Here is a 21,575-nt window from a genome sequence, read left to right as displayed (position 1 = left end):
AATTTATGCATGAATTTTGGGGAAGGCACTGGCAAACCACCCAGTATTGAGTCTGCCATGAAAATGCTTGAGGGCGTCACCCCAAGGGTCAGACATGACTCGGTGCTTGCACAGGGGATACCTTTACCTTTATGCATGAATTTAGGTCATTACAATGTCCTTGTCTTATTCTGTCTTACATCAGGTGTTTGTACACCTACTTTATGGAATATTCTCCCTGAATGTGTCTGAAGGGCCTCTTTGCTGTTGTCTTTCCACAAAGTCTGTAAGGTGGAACTTTTAAAAAGTGTTTTTGGGAAGCTGGGGAGGGGAGTAATACAGCATTTTAACCGGTAGACAATTTGATAGGATCAGTGAGGGTGACCACTGCCCCCTGGATCCCTGTCTGTCATGGTTGCTCAAATTGGGTGACCAATGGATAGGAGGCCCTTTGAGGGAGATTGTGAACCTCTCCCTAACATTGGGCAAGTTCCCCAAAGGGCTAAAGGTGGCAATGGTTTGTCCTCTTCTGAAAAAAACATTGCTGGATCTGCGGGACCCCACCAGCTACCACCCAGTATTTCATCTTGCATTCCTGGAAAAGGTGGTTGAGAGGGCTGCTGTGGACCAGTTCCTATAATTTTGGGAGGAAATTTTGGCCCTGGATCCATACCAGTCTTGCTTCCATTCTGGCCACGGGGTGGAGACTGTACTGGTCACCAGCTGGATTGGGGCTTTTTGGCCATCCTTGTACTTTTAGATCTGTCAGTCACATTTGATCTGATCGATCATGAGCCACTGGCCCACCACCTCGCTGGAATTAGGGGGATAGCCTTACAATGACTGGTCTCCTTTCTTAAGAACCAGCCACAGAGGGTTGTTGTGGGAGAGGAGTTATCTGACCCCTTCGTGCTCCCATGTGGAGTACCACAAGGGGTAATACTTTCCCCCACACTTTTCAACATCTACATGTACCCTCTGGCCCAGCTGGCCCAGGGTTTGGGGCTGGTGAAACCCAGCTCTATCTACTGATGGCCAGATGAACTCCCCCTGGAAACATTTGCTAGTTGTTTAGAAGCAGTGGCTGGATGGCTCAGAGTCATCTGAAACTCAACCCGTCCAAGATGGAGGTCCTGTGGTTAGGCCTCCGCAGTCTGGAACCCACATATTTGAGGGACAGCCTGGTGCCATACGTCCCTGGCAGGGCTTTATGCTCTGCAGATGCCAACTTATTCCCAGCCCCAGGGAAGCTTGCCTGGCCTTTATGAGGGCCAGGGCCTTTTTGGTCCTGGCCCCTACCTGGTGGAAATTGCTCCTGCTGGAGCTGCAGGCCCTTGGAGAGCTTTCTGCTTTCTGAAGGGCCTACAAAATGGAACTCTTCCACCAGGTATATGGTCAGGGCCAGTGCTTGAATCAAGTTGCCCCCCCCCCTCTGGTCAGAGTGATATCATCTGGCTCTGAAAATCATACCGCAGCCTGCCTCTGATAGTTATATATCAATCAGGGACTCACCATCTAGATACTGGATTTTAATGGGGTTTTAATGGGTTATTGTTTTGTATTATGTTTTATTGTACCACGATTGTGGGATTATGCAACCCACGGTGAGCTAATTGGGAGTAGCAGGCTAAAAATCGTAATAATAAATAAATAAATAAATAAATAGGCCAAAGGAAATTATGCCTCCCCTGCTTGGATGGGGTATAGCTTACACCTTTACCAGCGGCCAGGAATTTGGGAGTGATCTTTGTTGCCTCCATGTCTACAGAGGCTCAAATCACGAAGGTAGCCCAAATGGTATTTTTCCATCTACACCAAACAAGGTTACTACTGCCCTACCTGTTTTCAGAACATCTGGCTACAGTGATCCATGCAATGGATTTACTTGCTGCTTCATCATTAGTTTTCCTCCGCACTCACTAGTAATCTCGGTTCTCTCCTCCCCCGAAGCTCCCCGGTGTACCAAGGTGCCTGTTTGAGGTGAGGGCAGAGAGGATGTCTAGGAGCGATCTTGTCTATAGGATACAAGGAGAAATTTTCATGAAGACTGGAAAAAGACTTATAAAATTTCAAAAAGGATATATTTTAACATATGTATGCAAACGTATATATTTAATATAAAATATGTGCAGCTTTCTCTTGAGCCCTTGAAATAAAGTAGGAGAGAAATCCCATTTCTATTTTGGAAACGCCCCTTCCAAACTCAAAAATTATATAAATGAAAAATTTGCCCAGTGAGTTGTATCCAGAGGCTAAAATTTCACTATTCCTTGGTGTTAATCAACACGTTCTTAATTTAGCTAAATACCTCCTTTAGACTCATAAGCCTGTTCTTTGATCTCCTTGTGAAATCTGAAAATCAAAGTTTTTGTAGCATAGTGTCAAATGTTAATGCACAAATAATATAACTTATTAGAGTTCACAGATGTTAACATTTGATTTATGGCACTTCAGATAAAGCATGTGGTCATGTTTACAACTAAATACTCTACATTGAAGTGTTATATTTTATACACCTCTTAGAAGTGAGATCCCTTCTCAAGCTGTGAGATGGTTCAAAAGTGGGAGAAAGTTATAAAGATGAAAGCAGGATGTTTAAAATGGTTTGAATTTAGGAGCAGGAAGATAAATGGTTGTGCTTCGCTTTGACTGATAGTACCTTGAAAAGGAAGCAGATGGAATTGCATATCTTATATAGAATATATAAAACCTTCTGTTGAAAATTAAAGGAAAACATGTTCACACAGGAAAAGAATAAATCAAAAGGATTTTGTTATTAATGCCTCTGAATGTATCTGGGCTAGGATGAGGGTATAACATTGATCTGAAGCAATTGAATTTAATAGAGATACACATTCATATATTAAAAAATAAAATAAGTGACATTTTCGCTAATGTTGCTACTCTATAAAATCTGAATATCACAAATATTTGGCAGCAATCCATAATTTCTGGCTCTCTCTTGTGAATGGCTTAGATTTTATGGAGGGGGGAAGGAGGGGGCATAGCGGAAGGAACAAGCCCACAGATCTCTTCAGTTTTTATAATGCAATGGTATAGTGCAACGGAAGGAGGGTCTGTGTAACAGTGAGACATAATCCAGTTGACTGGTGTGTTTTCTGATCATGAGAGTAATACATATGTAACCACTGCACTGACAACAATGCTAGCAAAATATATTTATACCACCATACTGCCAGCTCATTGGCTTAGGCAGGGCTTTAATTCTATGTAAGGAATAAGGCCTTTTTGTTGAACTGTTTCATTGGTGATGAGGGAGAGGTAAATGTTTTTCTGGTACCTTCTGAATCACAGGCAACAGTGCAGATTTGAGAGGGAAGAGAGACACTTGAACTTCTTGGAGGTATAAACAAAAAACGTATCCTCCCCACATGTATATATTAGGCAACATTTTCTGAATAAGGTGTCTGCTCTACAATCCCTAACGCAGAGATATATTTCACAGTGTGCCCAGTAATATGAATTTTCTGGGGAAATTTTAATGAATAGTTTAAACAGTATTAGCAAACAGATGTACTATATTCAAGACTGAACCATGTTAAAGTACTGGGGTTTGTCTCCAGTGATGAGTTCACATCTCATATTTAGCCCATATAACATGATTGATTTATAGCACAACAGTCCTTAAACTATATGCATAGAAGATATATATATGATATGATGTTAATGATGATTAGTATGTGTTCTGCCATATTGACTGCATTACTGGTTTGTGAAATGCCTTCCTTTGTATGCTTTGGCTTTAAAATACAAACACATTCTTCTACCTGCCTGAGATTTGGTGTAGAAGGGTCCTTTTGGAGAGATATACTCCTTGAAAATTTTATCTGAGTTGGATGGAAAACACAAAAGCTACAGCAGGGTTTGGAGCAAGGGCACTAGTGCCTTCCCTTACATATGCTTCCCATTTCCAGTGTGTCAGCAACTGAAGAGCTATCTCTCTAGGCAAGGGTTCGCTTCTCTCTAAAAGTAAACCTTTGCTACTCTATTACTCAGAGTACTTTTGCAAGCTGGTTCAGTAAGCAATGATTATTGCCATCTAAATTATATATTGCGGATCTGGCTGAGAACTGCATAGTAATGCTTTCTGTTGACATGAATCAGAAACAAATACTGCAGTAATAAAAGTTAAAACCTACATTTTTGTTCAAGTTAAAATGGGGAAAGCCTTATATATACCCCCAGTATTTAGCACACACATAACTGTACTTTTGATATATTTTATATTTTTTATTTCTTTTCATTTTCATTTCATTTTATTTTATTTTTAGTATAAATGTTGTTTGCCAATAACTCTTTACATACAAAGTCTGAAGACACAGCTGTCACAGTTCTGCAGAGCCTGCAAAATTGAGTTCTTCTGCCAGTTCTTTGGTTGAGGACAGCGCCAGTGCCAGGAATATCATGGCCCCTCCTCAGGTTCAGTTGTATTACATCTCCACCCCTTCCCCCATCTCTAGGGAGATAGGGAAATTTTTTGGCCACCAATCTTCGTGGTTGTGGGGTTTTTTAGAGCCTTGGTATAATGGGTTTTATATGGGGATTTTATTTTATGGGGGTTTTATGTTGTAAGCCACTGCGAGCCTTTGGAAAGTGGCAGTATATAAGCCTAATTAATAATGATAATGATAATAATAATGATAATGCTATTTATGGTTAGTTTAGACTTCATTTTCTAATTATTTGTGGTTCCTGTTCTTGGAGACATGTGAAAATGTAGTACTGTGCATCTTTTATATGATCACAGTGATGACATTATTTCAGGCACAATGATTATTTATTGGTTGTTGGTGTTTTACTAGTTTGTAAAACTATATCGAGCCTCTTGTGGCGCAGGGTGGTAAGGCAGGCAACATGCTGTCTGAAGCTCTGACCATGAGGCTGGGAGTTTGATACCAGCAGCCGGCTCAAGGTTGACTCAGCCTTCCATCCTTCTGAGGTCGGTAAAATGTGTACCCAGCTTGCTGGGGGGTAAAACGGTAATGACTGGGGAAGGCACTGGCAAACCACCCTGTATTGAGTCTGCCATGAAAACGCTGGAGGGCGTCACCCCAAAGGTCAGACAGGATTCGGTGCTTGCACAGGGGATACCTTTACCTTAAAGCAATATCATTGTGTATGGCACCTTACAGAGTAGAAGAAAACAGGTCTCTGACCTAAGCAGCTCAAGCCTAAAATTTAATGCATTGGAGAAAACAAAGTAGGTGTGGAAGTGGCAGTTGTATAAGGGGAAGCATTTATTCATTCCTGTTTACCTAGATTTAGGTTTAGTTTTTGACTCCCGTGGGTCTATGAGACCAGCATCAACTGGTAATGACTCTTATCTATTATCTTTTACGGATGATTTCCCAAGATATACTGTGTGTTATTTTCTGAAGAAAAATCACAATCTAAGAGACTACATTGCCATGGTTTCTAACAACTTTAGTAGAACAAGCCATTCAGTCTGACTGGTGGTGAGAACAAACCTAGATCAGTGCGGGTATTCCTAAGGAAATCTAGAACAGACTTACTTACACACACCAGAACAGAATGGAGTTGCTGAATATTCTTGCAAACCCGATTGCCAACTAAAGCCATAGAGACAACTCCTTATAAAATCAGAGTCCAGTAGCACCTTTAAGACCAACAAAGATTTATTCAGGGCATGAGCTTTTGAGTGCAAGCACTCTTAGACTATTGTCCTACTGTTATGATGGTCAGTTCTGATTTTATTGTGCTACTTCAGACCAACACGGCTACTCATTTGAATAACTCCTTATAAGTTATGGCATAACAGAAAGCCAAGAAAAGAACATATAGGAGTATTTAGGTCCAAGGCCAATGCTCATATTCCAAAAGAAAAGAGATTCAAACTAGAACCCGGAGCTGAAAAAAGTGTCTTTGTCAGGTAATCTCCAGACAGAAAGCGATATGGAATTTTAGACTCGAGCACTAAATAAAGCACTACCAGTTGGCTTCCAGATCAGGTTCAAAGTTTTGGTTTTGACCTTTAAGGTCATCTGAGGGACCACTTGTCTCCTTATGCCCCTCTTCGCTCTATGGGTATGAATTTGCTGGTTGTCCTTGGCCCCCTGGGGGCACGCCTAGCCTCAACCTGGTGGAATGTGCTCCTGGAAATGCTGAGGGCCCTGATGGAGCTATCAACCTTCCTCAGAGCCTGTAAGACAGAGCTGTATCACCAGGCATTTGGTTGAGACTGGGCTAGAAAGATTGGGTACACCCCTCCATAGGCCCCTAGGCCGGACATTGCCAGTAAGTACCCTCTGGGGTGATAGTGACTGCTGTAGTACGATATGAGGGAATGGGATGGGGGAGTTTGTAAATTGCTTTTTGTAGATTGTTTATTGCCACCAATATTGGTTGTATGTATTGGGTTTCATGTGGAAATTATAAAGAACTAAAAAAATAAAGTACAATAAAGAGAGTTGCTGTTCAATGAGCGGCAACCAGACTGCTGCAAGAGATGACTATCCAAAGGGAGATGGCAGCAATAACTGTTGGTGTAGTGCTCAGAGCCAGGCTTTCTCAACCAAGGTTTGGTGAAACCCTGGGGTTTTTTGACAGTCCATGGAGGGTTTCCTGAATGGGTAGCATTTAATTAATTTTAATATTTTTTAAATTGTATTTATTTATTTTTAATTGGTTAAATTTCTATGCCGCTGCCCCTAAATTGGCTAGCCCGCGGTGGCTTACAGCTTTTATTAGGTGATATATCCATATTTGGCCATGTTGACCTGCCTCCTCCTGAGGGCCAATGATGGGCCTGGTTGGGATGGGAGGGGTCCCAGATGGGTATGTACAAAGCTATGCTTCCTAACCATATTTTGCATGGCCACACCACTTCTGGGATTTCTCAAAGCCTCAAGAGTGTTTCAGAGGTTTATCAACATTAAAAAGTATCAGTTCACCTGACAAGGTCATATATATGTATATGTGTGTGTATGTATGTACACACACACACACACACACACGTACGTCATTGTTTTGTTGCTTTGTTGCACGGCTTGTCTGGCCCAGGTGCTGCCATCTGCCTTGCTTCATGTGGGGCTTGTCTGGGCTAGATGCTAACTTCTGCCTTCACTTTTCTTGTGCAGGGCCTGACACAGGTCTCAGTCAAGCCAGGCACCACCACCATCTGCCTAACTTTACATTGGGCTTAGCCAGGCTGGGTGGTGCAGTCTGCCTTACCTTTCTTATGTGGGGCTTTGCACAGGTATAGATCAAGCCAGGGGACACTATTTGTCTTGTGTTGCTTGAAGTTCAGCCAGGCCATCTGCTGTCTGGGCTTGTCTCAGGTCCAAATTTTGCTTAGTCTTGTGGCTTGGCCAGGCACCAGTGTTTGCCTTGTTGAAGCATGTTGCTACTACCCCCCATCTCACCTATTATGTGGGGCTCCTGTGGCCTGGGCTCTGTCTGCCCTGTCTCACCTCAGGCTGGCTGTGTGTCCATTTTGCATGGTGCTTGGGTTGGTTGGGCTCAGCCCTTCTGGCTAACTGACCCTGATGTGGGTGAGAAGTCACAGGCACACATAAGCTGTCCAAGGTCCCTTAATCAGTGGTCTTTTTCCTGGGGTAAATCAGGCCATGAATGTCTAACTGGCTCAAGGTTTCCAGGGCGTTTCCAGGGCAGAGTAGGGTTTCGGTGTCCTGATCTGAAACACTAATCATTATAGCTTATTGACCTTTGTGGGGTGGCTGCTGTTGAACATAAAGCCCTGCTGTAACATGCCCTGAGCCTCTTGGGAAGGGTGGGCTAAAAATATTAAATTGAATTTAAATGAGGGTATAGGCTGGAACTGCCCATTGCACTCCCCCTTCTGAACAAAGTGCAGCTCCGCTTCTTTAATAAAAAAGGGAGTTATGTCCTCCCTCTATTCCCAAGAAGTGTGAGTTTTAGGCAAGGTTTCAGTGATCATCAACAATGGGATAATAGATCAGTTTACCTCAGTCAAGCTGACACCTGTTGGTTCTTAATAACTTATACAACCCCTTGCGGGGTCCCGCAGGGTGCAGTCCTCTCCCCTATGCTATTCAACATCTCTATGTGCCCTCTGGCCCAGCTGGTACATGATTGCGGGCTGGGTTGTCATCAATACGAAGATGACACCCAGCTCTATCTCCTCATGGATGGCCTCCCGGACTCTCCCCCCCCCCCGGAACCATTCGCCAGATGTTTGAAAGCAGTGACTGAATGGCTTGAGCAGAGCTGCCTGAAACTCAACCCCTCCATGACGGAGGACCTGTGGCTAGGAGGTAGCGGGGCCAATTAGGAATCGCGACTACCATTCCTGGCAGGGACGCAACTTACGACCACGCCCCAGGTCAGGAATTTAGGTGTGACCATTGATGCCTCCCTAACTATGGAGGCTCAGGTCAAGAAGGTAACCAGCAAGGTGTTTTACCATCTCTGTCAAGCCCGGCTACTAGCGCCCTACCTGTCCCCTGAACACCTGGCCACAGTGAACCATGCAACAGTCACCTCCAGAATAGATTTCTGTAACTCGCTATACGTGGGCCTGCCCTTTTCCATGACCCGGAGGTTCCAACTTGTACAGAATGCAGCTTCTAGTGTCCTCACTGGAACACCATGGAGGACCCATATCCAGCCTGTGCTGAGGCAGCTGCACTGGTTGCCAGTTGTTGTCCGGATCCGATTCAAAGTTTTGGTTTTGACCTTCAAGACCTTACGTGGGTTGGGCCCCACATACCTGAGGGACCGCCTATCTCCCTATGCCCCCCGCAGGGCTTCACATTCTGCAGGTGAGTATTTACTCCTTGTTCCTGGCCCCAGAGAGGCACGCCTGGCCTTGACCAGGGCCAGGGCCTTCTCAATCCTGGCCCTGACCTGGTGGAATGTTCTCCCCGGTGAGCTGCAGGCCCTGCGGGCCTTTTTGGTCTTCCGTAGGGCCTGTAAAATGGAGCTCTTCCGCCAGGTCTATGGTGGAGGCTAAGATAGTGCAGGATGATCAGTTGGGGTCCCCTTGATGTTAAACAACGAAGGCCACCTCTGATAGTGTCTCTCCCTTCTCCTCCCTCTTGTAGATGGGTATGAGGGGGGAGGTTGAAGGTTCCGCCATGTTTTGCTGTTATGTTTTTTCTTATGTCGTGATCGTCCATTTTAATGGGGTTTTAGTCGGACTTTTGTAAACCACCACGACTCTCTCAGGAGTGGCAGTTAATAAATTAAATAATGATGATGATGAATGTGTTTGTGTGCATGCTTTGTTTCTGTAGCATGGAGAGGCCACTTTCATTGCTTAAAACGTATAAATGAGCAGAGAATGGGGAACCAATCTGCTCAATTTCTGTGTATCTCATTTAAGATTAACACCTGATGCATCTCTGTCTGTTTCTCTGAAGTTTCCTTTGTTTTGACTGAGCAGAGGGCCTGCTGCAGGCAGTACTTCCTTTCATCTCCCTCTGAGGATCAAAAGATTGTCAAGTGGCTGTTATTAAAGGCTGGTGTTTAAACTCAGGAGTATAAGACTGTCAGTGTAAGAGACAGACAATGATGTAATTTATAGTACATAAGAAATATTTGAGAAGTGCAACACTGGAAGTCTATCATTGTGCTCAAAATGTTCTGGTAAATGCTGCTTTGATATTTAAACTGCTTGGCCACCTTCATTAGTGGTTACTGTGCAGATAATAAATTTTGGCTTGCCAGTTGATTCATAATCGCAACTCTGTTCGATCAAGTGAGCATGAACAAATCCTCCGTATTGAGGCAGAATTGCTCAGCCAGTGATGGCATATTTCATGTACGGTAAAAAATGATGAGCACTTAGAGACCTAGCCTCCAAAAGAACAATAAATTTTAAATGCAAAGATCATCTTTCTAAGTCATAAATTATTTGACCTGTGGTTGAAACTTGAGCAAGTATCTCTGAAAGAATGTTATAAATTAGTGTGTGCCATTGTTAGAACATCTCAGGTTGTTAGCATGTCCAATGGCAAATATGGAACATAAGGAAATCAATGAGGGAGGGGGAATCTTTTTTTCGAAATATTGGATATTTCTGGATCTGATAGCAAACGGAGCTTTCTGTCCTGCTTGTTGGACAGAAACTGGTTTTGTTGACCTGCAGTGTGTGGCCTTTTCTAGGAATTAACAGGATGACTGTGTTCCCCTGGACTGGTCAGTGGCTTTCAGTATTATTATATTCTTCGGAATTGAGAGAGACTGTTTTTCAGTGGCTCCCTTTATTCCTGTTAGGGAAAGGTCCAGAAAATGATGCTTGGAGATTGTCCTTCTCCTTGACCCTTTTGGCAAAACAGAGTTGCATCTTGTCTCTTATGCTGCTTAACAGCTATATGAAATCACCGTGAGATGCTATATAGTGATTTAATGTTGTGCTGACTTGTGACTCTCTTTGTTCTTTCCATGTAATTCTAGGGAGACCCTGGAAATCCTAAACCTTTGTTTGGACGTGTTGAAAGGATGTGTTTCTTATTTCTAGTTGTGTTTTAAATTACATTGTTGGTTTTATCTTACTGCTGATTCTGTCTGCTGATTTTGAGTGCTCTGAGCTTTTGGCTTTTTATTGTAGTTTGCAGAATTGTAAGATGCTATTTTTTGCTTTGTAGTGAATGACAGCATATACAAAAGATTTTTTTATGTTTAATTTTTTTCTCATTATTTATAACTAGCAAGAAAGCACATTGCAACCAGGAATGCAATGGGAGCTAGGACCCAGGGGACACCAGCAGGTGCAGATCTCTCTCTCTCTCTCAGCAGGAGCCATAAGAGGTAATTAAGGCTCCTTCCTAGCAGGGAACTAAGGGTCTTTTGCAGTTTATGTCTCTCTCTTCCTCACAGCAGAAGCCATAGCAGGAAATCAGGGGTCGTTTGTGGTTTGGCAGGGCTCTCAGTATCTCTGTGTGTCTCTCTCAGGTGTCTGAAAGCAAAGTGGCTAGTGTCCAGAGAGGGAAAAGAGTTAGACAGTTAGACAATCAGGAAAAGAGTTAGACAGTTTCAGCTGCCAGGCTGGGATCAGTTGTGTAGCAGAAAACCCACAAGGACTGATTATGCATGGCAGAGGCTTCTTGTGATGGGGCAGCATGCCCCGCCGTTTCCCATGTACTAATGTGGGAGAAATCCCCCAGTGCACATGGTCCGCCCTGGAGTTTGTGCATGCGCACGCACAACTCTGAGGCAGAAAGGTTCCACTGTACCTCACCATGGCAGCGGGGGATAGGGTTGTTCACTACATAAATGTGGAATAATGTCACAGCACAAGGACACTGTAGAGGGCCCAGCTCTTTCCTGTATGTACGGGCCTGGTCTGGCATAGCTGCCAGTGGCCCATGTTACAAGGGGGAATGCTAAAAAATCAGCATTCCCTTAACATGGGGCATCTAAGGCTTTATGGAAGGCCAGGGCTGGGAGACTGGCAACATCATGCATAAGCGGAGATTTGCCCCGTTTTCATGCAGGTGCTGCCCCAGCCTTTTTCCACCTGTGCATAATTGGTCAAGGAGATGCAAGGGGTAAATTGCTTTCTCAGTCACCCCCCACCCCCACCCCGCACCCCAATTTCCTTTTTCCCTCTTCCTTACAGCCTTGTTGACCTCATCTTTCCCTGTTACTTCTCTCCTTCCCACCAAGCAATCAACCTACTTTATCTACCCTGTCATTATCCTCTCCATTTTGCACTCACAATAGCCCAGTGAGGCAGGTTAGGTGGGGAACATGTCACCCAAGTTACTTACTGAGTTTCCATGGCAGACTGGAGATTCAAATCTGGGTCTCCCTGATCATAGTGTTAAATTCTAACCAGTACACAACACTGGTTTTATGGGCTGCTGCTGTTGAACAGTAGGAGCCAGTTCTGGGTGAGTCATGCAAGTTGTACGGTACCAAGTTATCCAGTGTTTGTGGCTTGCCCTGTTTTTCCCTTTGCCTTTTATTGACATAAACTAATGCTTGAAGGTTGGCAATACTGTTGTGGCTACCTGGGAACAGCTACTGAGGTAATTTCTTAAAGCTATAGGCACTGCTTCTGTCGTTCTCTCCCCCCCTTCAGATTTTTCTGCAAACCTTGGATTTCTCTTGGGTTTATAAATATCTGGTTATCTATGTCTCCAGTCCTTGGATTTAAGTATCCACTGTCATGTTGAGAATGAGATATATTGGTATGATACACATGTAATCTTTATAGTATGTCAGGGCTTATTGGGGTGTCCTTTTCTTCACTGATGGGGGATGTTGTTTACTCATAAGGAGTGTAATGTATTAGTCAGTAGCTTTTAGATCTCAGCTGTACCAACTTAATCTCTGAAGCTGTGTAACACTGCTGCAGGTGAAATTTGTAAACTACAGACTCTCATATTACTTGCTCATACTAGTTAAGGTAGCTATTAAAAAATCCTGTTGGTTTAGTCATGGATATATTCTTAATTTGGTTTATGACCATGGTTAAACAGTACTCTCCCCAGATGTATTTTGATGCTGTGGGAAACTGTAGCATGTTGTCAATTTGCTGAACTTAAAATATCTTTGAACAGTTTGGAACAAAGGAAACAATTTACCTTTATGATTGATCTCCAGAAAAGCTTCTGTTGTGGATGCTTCCTTTAAATGCAGTGCCAGATCTCCCCCTGCCCCATGAAGTATTGATGGTTAGAACAAAAACATATTAAAGAGCTTCATTGAAGAAAAACAGAGATAGTATAAGAGAAAGAGAAAATGTTGTAGTTTCTAAGATTTATCTTTCTATCTTCATTAGTCCTTCCTTCTAAAAACATACTTTATTAAAGCACAATATTTTTTCTAAGATGTAGAATTTAAATAGCAGCTTTAACTGTTTCAGGTTCATTCAGTGTCTCTTGTACAACAAAACAATACTAACATTTAATATAGAAATGGGTATAATATTATTAGCATGGCCCAAAGTTGTTTATGTCTGATGAAATATCCAGTCTAAACTCTGAAGGCCTCCAAAGTGGTCCTTTTATGCTTTATCGGGCCTTAGCTGTAGTAGACCATGAAGTGTGGCTTTTTAAAATACAAAACAGTGTGTGCACTTCTGCATTGTCAGTACATTGTCACTGCTAAACACTTGTATGTGCAGATTTCTGATCCGAAAACACCCACAGCTATCTGTATATGAAACACTGTCACCTTTGTGAGTGGATAGAAAATGATTAACACCAGCAGTTTTGAGGTAATTTTTTTAAAACACCTATCCAGTTGCCCTAGAAAAAAGAGTTTCCAAGTGAACCTCATTTTGAACAAAACAGCTTTTACACTATCAGTTTTCTATATGTCCGCACACTTTACAAATATTATTTTTAGCTAACTTGTTCTATGTTACATTTGTCTAGGACTGCTCAATTTTACCAGCCATATAAGCGGGTATATGTTTATAAGTATATCATGAGTTATACATTCCTGAAGTGCCATAGGCAAAATATCTGTCTTCTGTTTAACATCTCTACTCAGTTTTGTTTCTCATTACTGTCCAGATTTATGTTGATGTTACTGACAGACCTGTCATAGTCCATTTCAGCTTCAAAATATTTCAGAGTGCTAACTGAATTGACTTGATTTCAAGCACTTTATTTTTAAAATTGTATATATCTTCCCTAAAGTGATATTTTACAAGATAGGTTAGCAGCTGCACAAAGTAAGCCCACTGCTTATGACATAATGTGAAAGTGAAAACGATTTCTTGGAAGTGATTTCTTTATCAAAAATATTTGGAAAAAGGTGGTATTACCCAATAATACTGAGTTAATAATTGTTTTTAAAAGTCCTAAATAATGTCAGCATCTTCCCTATTCAACTGTGTACTTTATCAGAGCAATCCTAAGAAGAATTACACCTTTCTAAACTTATTGATTGAAGATTGTTTAGGATTGCATTTGTGCATGTTGTGTGTACCTTTGTAAGTCAATGTCTACAGTAAGGGTTCTTGTACTCATGTGCTTTGATCCAAGGACTTTATGCATACACAGAGGTTTTCTTCTGTTATAAGCATTTCCCAAATCACTTGGTTAGCTCTGGATGTGCATTGTAATTATAATGTATCTAAGTGTCGATAAGGAATTACATGCTGTGGAAGAATGTCACATTTCAAGCATTTTTTAAAAAGTTATATTAGTTTTTAGAATATATGAGGGAACCATAAAGGCATCTGAGGTAGGTCTAGTCAGAAAAAGTCCCATTTGATTCCAAGTGTGACTCCAGTTGCAACTTTAAGACCAACAAAGAGTTGTTCAAGGTGTATGCTTTGTAAGGTGTAAGTTGCCATTGGACTCAAACTTTGTTCTGCTGCTTTAAAGTAACACACCTGCTGACCTGAATCCATTTTATTCCATCAGACTTCCTGCCAGAAAAGTGTTCTTAGAACTGCAGCCTGTTCTATATGGCAAAAAATTGGTCATTTCCAATGAAGCCTCCAAATGCAATATTTTGATAGTTCCTACATTTTTATGTCTGATTGCTTTTTGCATAGTTTCTTTGATACCTGTAATTCAAATTTCTGAATCATTCAAAATATAGTAAATAATTATGCAAATTGAATAAAGTGTACAAATTTCGTTATGTCTTAGAATGTGTGCCATAAAATGTAACCTTTCTGCTTGTTCTTAAGAGCAAAAATTTGGGATTGCTGCACATGTAAGGCTTGCTTTGTCTTATAAATAGAAGTAGTCTGTCTGTGATAATCAGCTCTTTTCCCCCATAAGAATACTTTCATTAGGTTTTTGATAGGATGCTCCAGATCTGAGTCAATTGTGGCATTTTGTTTTTTGTAAATATCTTTTGCAATGGTTGCATATATTTCCTTGTAGAATAGATTTTTTGATAAAGAGATGATCAAATGTGAGCTGATTCTGGGTGTACTACAAATGTAAATGCAAGACAGTTTTTGTCTGTAAATCATCTGTAAACAACAATTCTACTATTATAATTTTTTATTTGTAAGCATATCTACTAACTTTTCCCATTGCACAGTATGTTTGTTTGTTTGTTTTTTGTATTCCCACCTGGAGCTTGACAACCCTAAGTCTGATGGCAACCTCTAAGTCAGCGGTTGGCAACCTTCTGGCTGCTGCGGCCCGCTGCTTCTAAGTAAGGGGAGAGGGCAGCCCGGGGCCCCGCACAAGCGCAGCAACCCCAGCACAAACGTGCATGTGCAGACTTGCAGCGCATGCGCATTTGCGTCCGGTGGGGGCGCAAACGTGCACGTGCGGCAGCTCTGTGCACGCGCAGAACTGCCGCGTGTGCGCGTTTGCGGCCCCACCGGACACAAACACGCATGTGCAGCAGTCCATGCGTGCGTATTTGCGCCGCCGGCATGCTGGCGGCCACAGCTCCCTCTTCCCACCCCTCCAGGCTGCCAACAAATCGCCCGCCAAAGCGGCCGATTAGCTTGCGGCCCGGCAAGCTTCTCTTCCCCCCCCCTCCCGAAGCAAGAAGCTTGCCGGGTTGCAAGCTAATCGGCCGCTTCGGCGACTGATTTGCTCGCGGCCTGGCGAACTTCTCGCTGCGGGGGGTGGGGGTGGGAAGAGGGAGCCGTGGCCTGGCGCCAAGGCCTTCGCAGCCCGGCGCCGGGCCATGGCCTGGGGGTTGGGGACCACTGCTCTAAGTGACTTGATATTGCCTAACTTCTACAGCTCACCTAGGCCTGGCTGCTTGCTACTGTTTGACATCAAAAACTTTTGAAAGCCTGTGTGGTGTCATGTTAGTGTTTCAGACTAGGGTCTTAGAGTCTAGGGTTTAAATCAAAAACCTTCCACGGTAGCTCACTAGGTGACCTTGAGCCAATCATATAATTTCAGCCAATTTACAGGATTATTTTAAGCATATAGAATGGAGGTAAAGTGAATGATATAAGCTGTTTTGGGTCCCCATTGTAGAGAAAGTAGGGGTATAAATGAATGTAATAAATATGAATATCACTGAACATGGGGCCAGATAATATTGGTGGTTGCTAGGAGGAGGGAAAGAGGAAATAAAGTGGGAAGGGAAACACAAGGGAAGGTGAAGTGCCTTCTACAAATCTTTGTGGACTCCCCATTGTGCAGCTGGGCCTAACAGCCTAACAGTTCACACTCCTAACCACTACAACAAACTAAAGAGAACAGGAAAATCAAGATAACTTGGCTGCTGGGTGGGAAGAAGAGAAGCAGAAGAAAAGGAGAAGATTATGGGGATTTTCAAAGAAGGGGAACAAGAAATATTGGGGGGGGATGAAATACCCCCCCCCCAGTCTTTGTGTGTATCCCGCTTATCTGTAACCGCTCCCGCGGTATTAAATAAAAGGGTAAGGGCAATGTGGGAGGAGAAAGGGCGGGCTCTGTCCGGGATAAAAACTCGGAGGGCCTAATCAGGAGCCGCAAAGTGGCTCCTGATTGGGCCCGCTTCACGCGGCTCCCCATTGGCTGCTTGGCCCAGCCTCGCCTGGCCCGGCGGGGAGTCACCACGCAGACACAGAAGGATGGGTTCTCCTCCCACTACGGAAAGGAGCAGGGAAGCCGCGTCAAAGACGCGGCCTCCCTGCTTCTTTCCCACCCCAGGTCCCTTGTTCAGGAGCCTTCTACCAGCCCCAGGCCACCTTCGCAGTGTCCAGGACACTGCAAGGGTGCCCCTGGTCCCGGCAGAAGGCTGCGCAGCCCGCCGCCACAACAAGCCTTCTGCCGGGCCCAGGCGCTTATTCACAGCATCCTGGATGCTGCGGGGAAGCTACTGGGGCTGGCAGAAGGCCGCGCCGCCGCCCCCCAGCCAAGAGACTTCTCCTGGCCCTCCCCTACTCCCCCTCCCAAATCGCCCCCTCTCACTACTCCCCCCCACGGACACTTGAAATACCCCCCTCCGTTTCCCCCATTCCCCTCCAAGTCCACCTACCTCCCTGGCTGCCTTCCTTCCTTCTCCCTTGCTTCCTCTATTTCTCTATCTTTTCCCCCCAACTCCCCCTCCCATTTTACCCCCCTCGCCATTCCCCCCGTTCACACACACCCCTGTCCCCTCCAATTCCACCTACCTCCCTGCCTGCCTTCCTTCTTTCCTTCCTGACTTCTTCTACTTCTCCATCTACTTCCTGCCTATCTCTTTCTCCCTCTCACTTGCTCTCTTTCCCCCTTCCTCTCTAACACACTTCCTGCCTTCCTTCCTGTCTCCCTTCTATTCATCCCTTCAACCACCCCTTTCCCTCCTTTCTCACTCCTATCCCTCCTTCCCTCTTCAACCTTCCTTTCCTCCCTTATTCTTCCCTATGCTCTAGCGCATGGGTAGTCAACCTGTGGTCTTCCAGATGTCCATGGACTACAATTCCCATGAGCCCCTGCCAGCATTTGCAAATGCTGGCAGGGGCTCATGGGAATTGTAGTCCATGAACATCTGGAGGACCACAGTTTGACTACCCCTGCTCTAGCGCCGGTTGTATTTCAGCTACAGCGGGCTTAATTTCTAGTTCAGTTATAAACCACGTATAATCCTGCTAAAAATTGCTCCTGAGACATCTATAAGTTGTTTACCATTATTTGGTATGTTTGCACAATAAGTGTTCCTTTTTTAAAGTTCCATGATACATGACAATAGAGTACATAGCTTTTCTTCATGAAACTTAAGTCAGTTTTAAACCTGTACCTTCAAAAATAATGATAAAAATTCCAGCTCATGTTTATCTATTCCCATGTGAAGAGTTACAGTAGCATATAGTATATCATTTCATGAGAAATTCTTTGACCTAATAGTTTAATTTATACTCAGTTGTCTAAGGTCAATTTTCTATTTTTCAGTTGTCAAACAGCTGCCAAATTAAGCAGCTATGCCCCAAAGTTCATTTACATTTTATGCCATTCTTAGGGCGTCTGCTTCATATCTTAATATAGCTAATGATTTAGCTGCAGATCAGTCATCCTTTACTTGTTTCCTGCAGATGTTTTACCCTCCTGTTCTTGAAGTACTTAGAAAATCATTTAGCAGCTTTTCTTAGATTTTAATTTTTTTTTGATGTTTTAGAAGAGAAAAATATCTCCTGAACAAAGAAAGAAAGAAAAAAAAGGGAGGGGAGGCTAGTAACTGTCCTTAGTCTGGTAATTTTTTTAAAGCAATGAAACTTTTTTAGTTTTTTGAAAGGTGATATAGGAAGAGGAATTAGTGAACTAAAATGGTCAGGAATGGGTGAATTTAATTCAGATGACCATCAGGTATACTACTGTGGGCAAGAATCTCTCAGAAGGAATGGAGTAGCCTTCATAATCAATAAAAAGTAGGAAAAGGAGTATTGTGATACAATCCCCAAAATGACAGAATGATCTTAGTTTGAATCCAAGGCAAACCATTCAACAGTTATACAGGTCTATACCCCAACCATTGCTGCTGAAGAGGATGAAGTTGACCAGTTCTATGAAGCCCTACATCACCTTCTAGAAACAACGCCCAAAAATGATGTGCTTATCATCATGGGGGATTGGAAGGCTAAAGTAGGAAGCCAAAAGATAACCGGGATAACAGGCAAATTTGGCCTTGGAGTACAAAATGAAGCAGGGCACAGGCCGGTAGAATTTTGTCAAGAGAATACAATGGTCATAGCAAACACTCTTTTCCAACAACCCAAGAGACGACTCTTCACATGGACAACACCACACGGTCAACACAGAAATCAGATTGACACCCAACTGAATGCTGAATTCCAGAGAATAGCTAGAAGAGATAAGAATGCCTTCTTAAATGAACAATGCAAACAAATAGAAGAAAACAATAGAATAGGGAGGACCAGAGATCTCTTCAAAAAATTGGAGATGTGAAGAGAACATTTCATGCAAAGATGGGTATGATAAAGGATCAAAATGGTAGGGACTTAACAAAAGCAGAAGAGATTTAAAAAGTGCAAAATTATACAGAAGAACTATACAAGAGCGAGCTTAACGTCTCTGATAACCACAAGAGGGTAGTCACTGACCTGGAGTCAGACATCCTGGAATGTGAAGTCAAATGGGCCTTAGGAAGTCTGAGCAACAATAAAGCTAGTGGAGGTGACAGCATTCCAGTTGAAGTATTCAAAATCTTAAAAGACGATGCAGTAAAAGTGCTACACTCAATATGCCAGCAAATTTGAAAAACTCAACAGTGGCTACAGGATTGGAAAAGGTCAGTTTACATTCCAATCTCAAAGAAGGGCAATGCTAAAGTATGTTCAAACTACCGCACTATTGCACTCATTTCTCATGGTAGCAAAGTTATGCTCAAAATCCTACAAACTAGGCTCCAGCAATATGTGGACCAAGAACTTCCAGAAGTACAGGCAGAAGCACAGTATCCGGCCCTCTCAATTCCTGGCAAATAGTTGGAGGAGAAATGGAGGTAGTGACAGATTTTATTTTTCTAGGCTCCAAGATCACTGCAGATGGGGACTGCAGCAAAGAAATTAAAAGACGCTTACTCCTGGGGAGGAAAGCTATGGCAAATCTAGACAGCATCCTAAAAAGCAGAGACATCACCCTGTAAACAAAAGTGTGTCTCGTTAAGGCTTTGGTCTTCCCAGTTGCAATGTATGGCTGTGAATGTTGGACCATAAGGAAGGCTGAGCATTAAAGAATTGAGGCTTTTGAACTCTGGTGCTGGAGAAGACTCTTGTGAGTCTCTTGGACTGCAAGGAGAACAAACCGGTCAGTTCTAGAGGAGATCAGCCCTGACTGCTCCTTAGAAGGCCAGATCCTGAAGATGAAACTGAAATACTTTGGCCATCTCATGAGAAGGAAGGACTCCCTGGAGAAGAACCTAATGCTGGGAGCGATTGAGGGCAAAAGACGAAAGGGACAACAAAGAATGAGATTGCTGGATGGAGTCACTGAAGCAGTCGGTGCAAACTTTAATGGACTTAGAGGAATGGAAGAGGACAGGAAGGCCAGAGGATCATTGTCCATGGGGTTGTGATGGGTTAGACACGACTTCGCACTTAACAACAACAACAACATAGGAAGGGGATGGAAATTACCATATCTGAAAACACCTACTGATCCTATTTGCTTATTGATTGATCACACTAATTATTACAAATTATTTCATCTTCTACTTTTTAACAGTTTTTTTGCCCTGCTGTGAAAAGCATAAAGTGCAAGGAACTTATACGGAGGTATCTGGGAAAATCAAGGCACTCTTTTTGTTATGGAAATACCAAATGATTTGATTTTATTAAGAAATGTACAGTAAAGTGGATCATATGTAGTTTTTGTAGAATTTTTCTTATCTAGTGTAACTTTACACTAAATGGATTGGTGAAATTGTCAGGATTTTTTAAAAGTAGTGAAATGTGCAAAGGAATCTTTCTCGATGTGTTATTGATGTCTTACTTCAAAGAACTCAAATAGCCTGAGGTTACCATTTACTTCATAAAAATTCCTTAAAGACAGGTAGGACCATTGGGTTTAAAATTGGTACCTTGGAGTTCATTTTTTTCCTATGCTAAGATGTAAGGAAAAAGCATTTGTAAGCATTGCAATTGAAGGTAGCATTGGACCTTTAAGGCTACTTTTAAAAGGTAGCTCTAAATTGTGATCACTAGGGACAGTTTATCTACTGAGCATCATGCCAAAAATGCTTTTGTGTTCCCAACCAAGTCAAGGAGTGTAAGTTGATTAACCCTTCCCACATAGACAAGCTGTGATTAATAAAAGCTGCTTCTGAAAGCATAAAGAAGTGTTTTAAGAGAAGTGTTTTAAAAGCTCATTGATGTTATTGTGTGCAAATCATTTAAACATATTGCATTTGTGTTAAGTAAAGGAAAACATTATCCTTGCTAGACCCTATACTTGGGCAATAATTGGTGTTTCTGGTTGATAGATTTGGCATTGGGATTCCAATAAAATACAAGTCAAGGTGAAATTGGATGCAGACTGGGGGAGCAGGTAAAACCAAGTGAAAATTAATGGCAGATGTAAAAGTTATCAGTAATAACATTATCATCTTTTAGCAGTCTTTTAGCAAACCATATTTTCTCTCACCAGATGTTATAGAGTCTTCTGAGAAAATCATCTGTGTGGCTTTGAGTCACATTTTATATATTGCATGAGGTTGAAATAGGGTGTCTTCTGAAGTGCTGTATCAGTTTGAGGTTTAGAGAAACAGTGTTTTTCCCAGGCGTATCCAAACTGTGGCTCTCCAGCTGTCTATGGACTACAGTTCCCATGGCCAGCATGGCCATATATATGCCAGCATACAATGCCGGCAGGGGCTCATGGGAATTGTAGTCCATGGACATCTGGAGAACCACAATTTGACCATCCCTAGACCAAACAATACATCAAACAGTCGGTCCTTGAGAAGCTGGAACAGAGAGCTGTGATTTCTAAGACTCAGCACAGGTTTCGCAAGAGCAAGTCATGTCAGACCAAACGTATCTCTTTTTTCAAGAAAGTGACTACCTAGCTGGATCAGGGGAATGCGATGGACATAGTTTATCTGGATTTCAGTAAAGCTTTTCATAAGGTTCCACATGATATTCTTGTTCACAAGTTGGTAAAATGCGATATGGTTCCTAATTCTGTCAGGTGGATCGATAACTGGTTGACAGATCATACCCAAATGGTGCTTGTTAATGGTTCAGCATCCTCTTGGAGAAGAGT

At 42.8% G+C, this 21,575-nt stretch overlaps 1 protein-coding gene across 2 annotated transcripts in view; it reads left to right on the top strand.

Annotated features, from left to right (window-relative positions):
* Positions 1-21,575, top strand: part of COX10 (cytochrome c oxidase assembly factor heme A:farnesyltransferase COX10) — a 176,221-nt gene that overhangs the window by 16,576 nt on the left and 138,070 nt on the right. The gene's annotated exons all lie outside the window — the stretch shown is intronic.

This window comes from Paroedura picta, chromosome 3, assembly GCF_049243985.1.
Source record: "Paroedura picta isolate Pp20150507F chromosome 3, Ppicta_v3.0, whole genome shotgun sequence".
NCBI classification, from domain to species: domain Eukaryota; kingdom Metazoa; phylum Chordata; class Lepidosauria; order Squamata; family Gekkonidae; genus Paroedura; species Paroedura picta.
The sequence above is the reverse complement of the archived record's forward strand: the minus strand, read 5'-3'. Positions and strand labels throughout refer to the sequence as shown.